This window comes from Dasypus novemcinctus, chromosome 4, assembly GCF_030445035.2.
Source record: "Dasypus novemcinctus isolate mDasNov1 chromosome 4, mDasNov1.1.hap2, whole genome shotgun sequence".
In the NCBI taxonomy this organism is placed as follows: domain Eukaryota; kingdom Metazoa; phylum Chordata; class Mammalia; order Cingulata; family Dasypodidae; genus Dasypus; species Dasypus novemcinctus.
The window spans coordinates 133310187-133321199 of record NC_080676.1 but is presented as its reverse complement, the minus strand read 5'-3'; the positions used below and the strand labels follow the sequence as shown (position 1 = coordinate 133321199).

The following is an 11013-nucleotide window of genomic DNA, read 5'->3' as shown; positions in this document are numbered from 1 at the left end:
ATTAATGTGGTCACTTTGCATTTTATCTGACCAGTAAGATGTATATACATAGGATGTCATCCCATGAAAATGAAGCAAAAATTAACTGGGCGTTGTGAGCTGAGTTTTCTCTAGTCAGAGTGGAGAGTCCTCATTCCTGATGATGAGTCAAATAACCCACATCCTCATAGTGGAACTAAATTACACTAGAGGACAGGCTGCTCTAGGCACACCCAAAAGGGGGGTACTCAAAAAAGAGAAGATTGAAAGACTGAACTTCAAGAAAATTAACTGCCTTCTGAAATAGTGATCCCAACTCTTAAAAGGAAAAAAATATATTTCTGACAATTACTCCCATAAAATTTACAAATTTAGCATCCAATCAAAAATTAATTTCATGCTAAGAAGTATGAAAATGAGATACATGACCAGGAGAAAAATCAACTAATATAAGCAGAACAAGAAATAATAATGACAGAATTAAAAGAAAAGGATTATTAAAATGGCTCTTGGCCCGCAGCCTCCCCGCCCCTCCAGCAACGCTCAACTCCGGGAACTCCCCGGCTCGCCTGTCCGCCAAGGCCGACAAGGAAGCCTTTGATGACGCAGTGGAAGAACGTGTAATTAACGAGGAGTACAAAATATGGGAAAAAAAACACTCCTTTTCTTTATGATTTGGTGATGACCCATGCTCTGGAGTGGCCCAGCCTCACTGCACAGTGGCTTCCAGATGTAACCAGACCAGAAGGAAAAGATTTCAGCATTCATCGGCTTGTTCTGGGGACACACACCTCGGATGAACAAAACCACCTTGTGATAGCCAGTGTGCAGCTCCCTAATGATGATGCTCAGTTTGATGCATCACACTACGACAGTGAGAAAGGAGAATTTGGAGGTTTTGGCTCGGTTAGTGGAAAAATTGAAATAGAAATCAAGATCAACCATGAAGGAGAAGTAAACAGGGCCCGTTATATGCCTCAGAACCCTTGCATCATTGCCACAAAGACTCCATCCAGTGATGTTCTTGTTTTTGATTACACGAAACACCCTTCTAAACCAGACCTTTCTGGAGAGTGCAACCCAGACTTACGTCTCCGTGGACATCAGAAGGAAGGCTATGGACTTTCTTGGAACCCAAATCTCAGTGGGCACTTACTTAGTGCTTCGGATGACCATACCATCTGCTTATGGGACATCAGTGCTGTTCCAAAGGAAGGAAAAGTGGTGGATGCGAAGACCATCTTTACAGGGCACACAGCCGTAGTAGAAGATGTTTCCTGGCATCTACTCCATGAGTCTCTGTTTGGGTCAGTTGCTGATGATCAGAAACTTATGATCTGGGATACTCGTTCAAACAATACTTCCAAACCAAGCCACTCAGTTGATGCTCACACTGCTGAAGTGAACTGCCTCTCTTTCAGTCCTTATAGTGAGTTCATTCTTGCCACAGGATCAGCTGACAAGACTGTTGCCTTGTGGGATTTGAGAAATCTGAAACTCAAGTTACATTCCTTTGAATCACATAAGGATGAAATATTCCAGGTTTAGTGGTCACCTCACAATGAAACTATTTTGGCTTCTAGTGGTACTGATCGTAGACTGAATGTCTGGGATTTAAGTAAAATTAGAGAGGAACAATCCCCAGAAGATGCAGAAGATGGGCCACCAGAGTTGTTGTTTATCCATGGTGGTCACACTGCCAAGATATCTGATTTCTCCTGGAATCCCAATGAACCTTGGGTGATTTGTTCTGTATCAGAAGACAATATCATGCAGGTGTGGCAGATGGCAGAGAACATTTATAATGATGAAGACCCTGAAGGAAGTGTGGATCCAGAAGGACAAGGATCTTAGATATGTCTGCACTTGTGATTTTAAACTCCCCTTTTTTCCCTTTCAACCCTGAGATTGATTTAACACTGGTTTTGACACAGACTTTGTTCAGCTATCCCTCTGTAGCTACCATCAAGAATGCTATTTGCCCAGACATTGGCTGTTTTCTAAATATTAACTGGGGGACTTGATTCAGCAAAGCCACAAACTTATATTTAAATTTTCTTCAGGAATTTTCTAGAATCAAACCCAGGTCTGAAGTAGACACAGAAAGGGAAATATGTGTGTGTGGTCATTTTTCTTATGCTATATTCCCAAGTTTTTCAGACTCATTTATAGTTAGAGCGCATAAGGAATAGAGCCAAGTGGGGTAGGCGTCTGATCCATGAAGTATAATACTGCAAGATGTGTTTATTCAGGAAGTAAGGGAGAGATTCAAATAATAATATAGGTTCCTACTCTTAAAATCATCATACCTGACTTTACAAGATGCACATTTTCCCATGTAGACCAGTCTCCTCTCAGTTTCTTCAGTTAAGTCAAACTTTATTTTACATGTTCCTCTTTCCTCATATATTTTTGCTCGTTAGTATATTTCTTGAGCTGTTTCGTATTATTTCTTTCCTTTCTGTGAAATGGTTGTTTTTTAAACTTGGGACCACCAAGTTGTAAAGATGTATGTTTTTACCTGACAGTTATACCACAGGTAGACTGTCCAGTTAAGTTGAGAAGAGTGAATCAATAGCTATTTGTTTTTAAAATTAAATTAATCCTGGATAAGAGTTTGCTTTATTTTTTTTTTTTTTTTAGAAGTTAGTCCTTGACCACTAGTTTGGTACCATCTCCCTTTTGGGTGACCTGTTTCACCAGCAGGCCTGTTATTCTCCATGACTAACTGTGTAAGTGCTTATAATGGAATAAATTGCTTTTCTACGTAAAAAAATAAAATAAAATAAAATAAAATAAAATAAAAATAAAATGGCTCTTATAACCATGTTCAGTTATATAAAGAAAAACATAAAGATAGCATAGAGAGAAACAATACATATAAAAAAAGAACAAAATGCAATACACGGGAAGTGGCTGTTTCTCAACTGATAAAGCAACTGCCTACCATATGGAGGGCCCAGGGTTCAATACCCAGGGCCTCCTGATCCATGTGGTGAGCTGGCCCACGTGCAGTGCTGCCGCATGCAAGAAGTGCCATGACACGCAGGGGTGTCCCCCCACAAAGGGGTGCCCCACATGCAAGGAGTGCACCCCACAAGGAGAGCCTCCCCACATGAAAAAAAGTGCAGCCTGTGCAGGAGTGGCGCTGCACACATGGAGAGCTGACAGCAAGATAATGCAACAAAAAAGCAACATAGTTTCCCATCGTCAGGTGACAGGAATGCCCAAGCGGACACAGAAGAATACACAGCAAATGGATACAGAGAGCAAGACAATGGGGGGGGGGAAGGGAGAGAAATAAATAAATCTTAAAAAAAAAACCACAATACATAGAAATGAAAAATAGAATACCACACATGAACAATTCCCTGCACAGTATTGATAGCAGATTAATTGCTACAGAAAAGAAAAAAAAAAATCATCAAATCAATTTTTTAAAAAAAGTAAAAACTATCCAAAATGAAGCACAAAGAAAAAAAAGAATGGGGAGAAAGGATTTCAGCAGTCTGTGGGACAACAAAAAACAATTTAAAACCTTTATAATTGCATTCTTAAAAGGGGTGGTGACAGACCAAATATTTGAAGATATAAAGACCAAATTTTTCTTAAATTTAAGAGAACTTAAAATATACAACATACTTAATGAAACCTAAGCAGGAGAAATACAAATAAAAACCTGCTAAAGGCACAGCATAATTAAATGTTGGGAAAACAGAAATCAAGGGGAAACAATCTTAAAAGCAGCCAGAGAGAAAAGATAGACTACATATAGAGGAACAGATAAAAGAACGATCACAGACTTATTATCAGAAACTATGCAAAAACAGACATCTTTAAAGTGCTAAAAGAAACCCAGAATTTATATGAGGTGAAATATACCTTTCAAAACGAAGGCAAAAGAGAATTTTCTCCCATGTACCTATACTACATGAAATGTTAAAGGAATTCTTCAAGTGGAGGTAAAATAACAGATAGAAACTTGGATCTACAAAATCCATGGTAAGTGTGAGAAAAATTATACAGCAGATTAATATAAAAACAAAAAAACTTCTCACCTTTCTTAATTTTATAAGATAATTAACTCTTTCAAGCAAAATAATAACAGTATTATATGGTTTGTAAGATGTGTAAAAATAAAATTTATAAAAAAACACGGCATAGTATAGCATTTCTCGACTTCAGCACAATTGACAGTTTGGGTCAATTTTTGGGGGGCTTTCCAGTGCTTTGGAGGATGTTTAACCCACTAGATGCCAATAGCACCCTTCCTGTGTGACACCAAAAAGTGTCTCTAGACATTGACAAATTTCTCCTAGGGTGAAGGAGTGCCTCAGTTGAAAAGCACTGGCAGAAAGGCCGGTAGTGGAAATTGGACTATGTTGTTCTAAGGTTCTTATATTATACAAGAAATAGTATAATATTATTTATATATATGTTAAGAATACACTTGTACACATTAAACAATCCCCAAGAAAATAAAACAAAAAAGTATTGCTAATAAACCAAAAGAGGAGAAACATGGAAAAATAACATATATTTACTTAATCCACATGTAGGAAAAAAAGATAAAAAAGTAGCAATGTTCAGATGGGACAAATGGAAAACAAATAGCAAAATGGTAGACTCCCAACATATCAATAATTACATTAACTTTAAATAGTCTGAGCACTCTGATGAAAAGTTACAGATTTTCTGATTATCCTTTCTACAAGATACTCAATATTAATAGAAAATACAGATAGGAGAAAAATCAAATGAGAGAAAAAGAAATGCCTCATAAACAATAAGAAGAAATCTGGAGTGGCTATTAATTTCAGGAAAAATTGATAAAATAAGGAATATTCCCAGGGATACACAGGGGTAATTCATTATGATGAAAGGAAGGCCTCATCAAGAAGACATATTATAAATGTGAGTGTACCCAGTAATAGAAGTTTCAAAATACATGAAGAAAAACCCAATAGAACTGAAAGGACACATTAACAACTTAGTTGGATACTTTAATATTTTTCTTTCTATAATTACAATATGTAGACAGAAAATCAACAAGTATAAATGACTTGAATAAAGCTATTGGCCTGCATGAACCAATATTTTTATTACATTCCACTAGTTAACAGAAGATTACACAAACACTTTTTTTTCTGGTATACATAGAACTTTCACAATAATTGGTTTCAAAATGAAAAAGACTGAAATTTGATAGATTATGTTCTCTGACAACAACATAATTAAATTTAAAAAGTATACTGGAAAAATACCTGGTACAAACACAAATTTTAGGATATTAACAAACATGCTTCTAAATAACCCATAAGTCAAAAAAGAAATCATAGGGAAAAATTTTAAAAAATAAATTGAATTGAGTGAAAATGGAAAAGCAATATAACAAAATTTATGGATCACAGTTTGTATAACTCCACTCAGCTCCTATATGATCCTGGCTGTCCAATCAGGACTTTCAGGAGTCCAATCAGGAGACAGATAACATACAGCATTTAAAAAAGGATTAATTTATACAATTATTAGCAGAGAATTAGAGTAGCAGGGAACTGACTAAAAGAGAATAAAGAGAACTCAAATACAGAGGTTCTTAACCAGAGAGCTTGAGCTGAAATTTAAAAAAAAAAAAAAAAATTATTCTTGTGGAGATGTGTTGATGCAGCTATGATATATTTATTAAATATTTGCAGTATAGTATGGATTTAGTAAGGGGTCTGTGGTTTTCACATGACTGACAAAGGGGTCCATGCAACAAAAAAGGTTAAGAACTCCTGCTTTAAAAGATATTCTGGGCTGAGGGGAGTTTTCTTCTTAGTGAGTGAAGAAAAGCTTCACCACAGTTGGAAATCAGGTCTCACTGGAGAGTGTGTTGCTGATCAGATGGCAGAAATTAAGCTGGTTTCCCCTGAAGCTGACAAGTAAATGATTGCCTGCCAGAATGCTCACAAAATTCACCAGGAAGCTTCCCATGAGTTGGCTGTTGACTTTCTGGGAAGTCATTCAGGGCTCTGGCTAGATGCACTGGAAAAATGCTTGAAATCCACCCAAGGGTGGCTTTCTTCTCTACTGCTTCTCCAGTTCCACCTTCTGATGAGTTTTCATATGATGACAGCTGGCAAAGAAGAAATATTTAAAAGGACAAGCTCCTTGATCACAGAGCAGGCAAAAAGGGTGAATATGGAACTGAGAGACAACAAACTGATAATTGGCATACATATAAAGCAGTTCTCAGAGGGAAACTTAACAGCTTTAAATGCTTACATTAAAAATAATAAATGTAAAAATCAATGATGTAAGTTTCTACCAAAGAGTTTAGAAAAAGATTAAGTTTTATCCAAAGTAAATAGAAAAAAGGAAAAAAATCAAAGCAGAATCAATAAAAGAGAAAAATGAATAGTCAAAGTGAAATTCTGTTTCACTGAATACATTAATAAAATTGATCAAGAAAAAAGTGAAAAAGACAGCAATAAAAATGGAGATATCAATTTAAATTCTACTGACTTTATAAAGGACAATATAAAGTAATTATGTGGCCAGTTTTAAGCTAATACATTCACAATATTAGATAAAATGAAAAAAATTCCTTAAAATGCAAATTATCAAACTGACTCAAAAAAACAGAAAAAGAAATTCTGAATTGTCATACTTTGATTATAGAGATTGCAATTAAAGTTTTAAATATTTCCACAAAGAAATCGCTAGATTTAGAAAACTGGTGAATTCTGTCACACATTTAAGGAAAACATAATAACAACTCTATGTAAATTCCTCTAAAAAATCCATTAATCATTTTATGATGCTAGTGTTACCCCTATACAAAATTATATAACAAAAAGTATAGATTAATATTCCTCATTAATTTAGACATAAAAGTCCTAAACAAAATATTAGTAAGTTGTATTAGTATTAGTCAGTCAAAGGGATGCTGATGCAAAATATCAGAAATGGGTTATCTTTTATAAAGGGTATTTATTTGGGACAGAAGCTGACAGTTACCACCATAAAATGCAAGTTACCTCCTTCACCAAAGTCTATTGCCATGTATTAGAGCATGATGCTGCTGACATCTGTAAGGGTTCATGTTTCCTGGGTTCCTCTCTTCCCCGGGCTTGCCTCTCTCTGGGCTCAGCTGCTCTGTGAGCTCCACAAGGTCAGCTGTAGACTATTAGGTGAACTGTGTGTTTCTCTTCTCAGGGCCTTCTCTCTTTCCTTACAACCAAGCTCCTCTGTGTGCTTACTTCCTGAGGCTCCAGCTCAAGACTCCAACCTCCCTTCTCTGCAGTGCAGTTTCTCTGTTTGCCCCCACCCACCAAGGGGACAGAGACTCAATGTCCTACTGACATTGTCCAACCAAAGTCTTAATCATTATTTAATCAAGTAAAAGCAGAACCTCTGAATCCAATGTACTCTAATATGCCCAGAGGGACAGAACCAGTTTACAAACATAATCTAATATCTATTTTTGGAATTCATAAACCATATCAAACTGCTACACAAGTGTAATCCAAAAAATTCTTTAAAAGTTGAATATATCATAACTCAGTGAGCCATTTACAGAAATGCACAGTTTAACTTTTGAGTATCAATCATTGTAAATCACTACATTCATATAATAAAGGAGAAAAATAGTAAGATCATTTTGATGGAAGCAGAAAAAAACTTTTGACAAAATTCAACATTAATTTATGATTAAAAAACAGTAAGCTTTTAATAGAAAGGAAAATTCCAAATCTGATAAAGGGTCTATAAAATTTACAGCTAATGTTATACATACGAGAAAAAGACTGTTTCTCCCTAACTTTAGGAACAGGGAAGAATATGTGTGCCCAAGGCCTAATCAGCATTGTACCTGAGGTCCTAACCAGTGCAATAAAGTAAAAAAAAAAAAAAGAAAGAAAGAAAGAAAAGACACAAATTTGGAAATGAGGAGCAAAAAATGTTTTACTTAGTAAATGTATGCTCATGTGTAGCAGCGAAGGAATATGCAAACAAGCTATTTCAATTAATTAGTGTATATAACAAGATTGCATCAGACAAGATCAATATAAAAATCAACTGCATTGCTATGTGCTATCAACAAAAAAATGGGAAATTTAATTTTCATAAAGCATTTACGATTCTATTCCAAATCCTCTAAATACTTGGAATTTAACAAATTTCAAGATCTGCACACTAAAAGCAATTCAACATTGTAGAGAAATAAAAGACAACCTAGGAGGGTCAAGATGGCGTCTGAGTGAGTGCACCTCATAATCTCTCCTGCAAAGAAGCAGCTGAGTAGGGTTGGAGTCCTGCTGGACCAGGCTGTTTCAAGTGCTTGCAGGGCAGGAGGTGTCTGGACATCGATTCAGTGGGACGATGACAGAGGAGATTCTTGCAAGAGGTAGAATTTTGGGTCTCTTTCACGGAGGTCGGGGTTGTGGGCGGGACCCTTCCCCCTGGGGCTGGCGGCCCAGCAGCAGGGATTCCTGAAGGTTTTGCTGTGCTGGGGAGTTCCCAAGCCCTGAGAGGGCTATTTCAGGGGCTTTCAGGGCAGGAGGTGTCTAGAAGTCGATTTGGTGAGACAGTGATAGCAGAGATTCTTGTGAGTGGTGGAATTTTCAGTTTCTGACACGGAGGTCAGAGGTTCTGGGTGGAGCCCCTCCCTCTAGGACTGGCAGCCCAGCCACAGCGATCCCTGAGATCTTTGTTGTGTGGGGTGTTCCCAAACCCTGAGCAGCCTGTTTTGGGGGCTTTCAGGGCAGGAAGTGCCTGGATGTCGATTTGGTGAGACTGTGACAGAAGAGATTCTTGCAAGAGGTGGAACTTTCAGTTTCTGACACAGAGGTCAGAAGTTGTAGGCAGAACCCCTCCCCCTAGGGCTGGTGGCCCATCCGTGGCAGTCCCTGAAATCTTTGTTGTGCAGCAGCACTCCCAAACCCTGAGTGGGCTATTTTGGGGGCTTACAGGGCAGGAGGTGTCTGGATATCGATTTGGTGAGACAGTGACAGAAGAGATTCTTGTGAGAGGTGGAATTTTGGGTTTCTGACATGGGGATCAGAGGTTGTGGGTGGGACCCCTCCCTCTAGGGCTGACACCCAGCTGTGGGGATCCCTGAAGGCTGTGTTATGCTGTGGTGCTCCCAGGCCCCCTGTTAACCAGATGCGTGGTTCCCAGGTCTGTGTCCCCTAAAACCTGGTGGCCCAAACTCCAGAGAGTCACACACCTTGAGTCGGCAATATCACAGACTTCCCATCCCTGAATCCATCTGAGGTCCTTGATTACCCTAGCCCTCAGTGTTTGTGTTTTGTTTTGTTTTTTGTCTTAGTTGCTAATATTGCATTGTCTCCTGATCTTTTCTCCCATTTTATCCCCCAAGGTGGTTTTTCATTTATTTAGTTTTTTTTTCTCTTTTTCTTTTGCTTGCTTCTTTCCCCCCTTTTCTTTGCCCATCCCCTTTTTCTCTTCTCTCTTTTTTTTCTTTTCTCTCTTTTTCCTCTTATTTTATTTTATTTTATTTATATAATAGGTGCTGCAGGGAGAGCTTCACACTTGCTGTGTTTCCTAATCCTCCATTTCCTCTTTCCTGTGTGTATTGATTTTGGCCACCTACACTATCCCCTTTCCCCCACATCTTTCCATCCTCCATCATCTACTGTTTCCTTTACATTCCACCTCCCTTTCTTTGGGCCCCAAATTGTCTGACTTTTAATTTCTAATACCTTTGTTCTGTTTTCTGTCTTTTATCCAATCTGATATTATTGTCTTTCTTTTCTCTTTCCCTCTCTCATGAAAACACTGGCTTTTTAATTCATACTATATTCCTCACCATATTCAGTTGACTGTCTCATTATAGATACTCTACTTACTGCTATAACTCTACACAACTTACATGAGTCTAAAATCCATTCTCCCAGATCTCACATTGTTGCTCTGTTAACATTTATTACCAATACTACTTTATACATTAGCTTTTCTTACTCGTTTTACTTTCCCTGCCCTTAATATTTTCCTTCAAAGTGAACTTAGCCGGTAACAAGAAAATAGAGTAAGAAGAACAAAGTGACAAAGAGAAGACATAACATTTATGCACGAACAACAACTAATTAATCCCCAAGACTAGACAAAGAAGCTAAGGAACTGATTAAACCTGTCAAGATAAAATGATGACTAGACAGCAACAAAAAACTACAAACCAAACCAATAATCAGGAAAACATGGTTGAGTACAATGAACAAACTAAGAACCAGGAAAGGGAGCAGAACATCGGACAAGTAATTAAAGATCTCAAAACATATATTAGAGACCAACTTAATGAAGTAAAGGAAGAGATTAACAATATGAAGGAAACACTTGCAGAGGAAATTGCAGACATACGCAAAAAGATAAGAGATATGATGGTGATGAACACCAAAGTTCAAGAAATCAAAAATACACTCTCAGCAAATAGCAGCAGATTAGAAGAGGCAAAGGAGAGAATTAGCAATGTGAAAGACAATACCTCTGAAATCAAACAGATAGTAGAACTGATCGATAAAAAGATAGAAAAAATCCAGCTAGGACTTAGGGACCTGAATGACAATACGAAACTCACAAACATATGTATTATAGGCATCCCAGAAGGAGAAGAGAAGGGAAAGGGAACAGAAGGGGTGTTGCAGGAAATAATGGCTGAAAACTTCCCAAATCTACTGAGAGAGATGGATGGCCATGTCCAGGAAGCACAACACACCTCAAACACCATAAATCCCAACAGGCCCACCCCAAGACATATACTTGTTAAATTACCCAATACTCAAGACAAAGAGAAAATTCTAAAAGCAGCAAGAGAAAAGAAAACCATCACATACAAAGGAGAAAGGAGGCCCCTTAAGATTAAGTACTGATTTCTCATCTGAAATCATGGAGGCAAGAAGGCAGTGGTATGATATAGTCAAGGTACTAAAAGAAAAAAATTTCCAACCAAGAATACTCTACCCAGCTAAACTAGCATTCAAAAATGATGGAGAGTTCAAAATATTCACAGATAAACAGAAATTGAAAGAATAT

The 11013-nt window shown here is 37.5% G+C and overlaps 1 pseudogene; it reads left to right on the top strand.

Moving 5' to 3' along the window:
• Positions 1 to 575: 575 nt before the first annotated feature.
• LOC131278287 (histone-binding protein RBBP4 pseudogene) lies at positions 576 to 2594 on the top strand (annotated as a pseudogene).
• The last annotated feature ends 8419 nt before the right edge of the window (positions 2595 to 11013 follow it).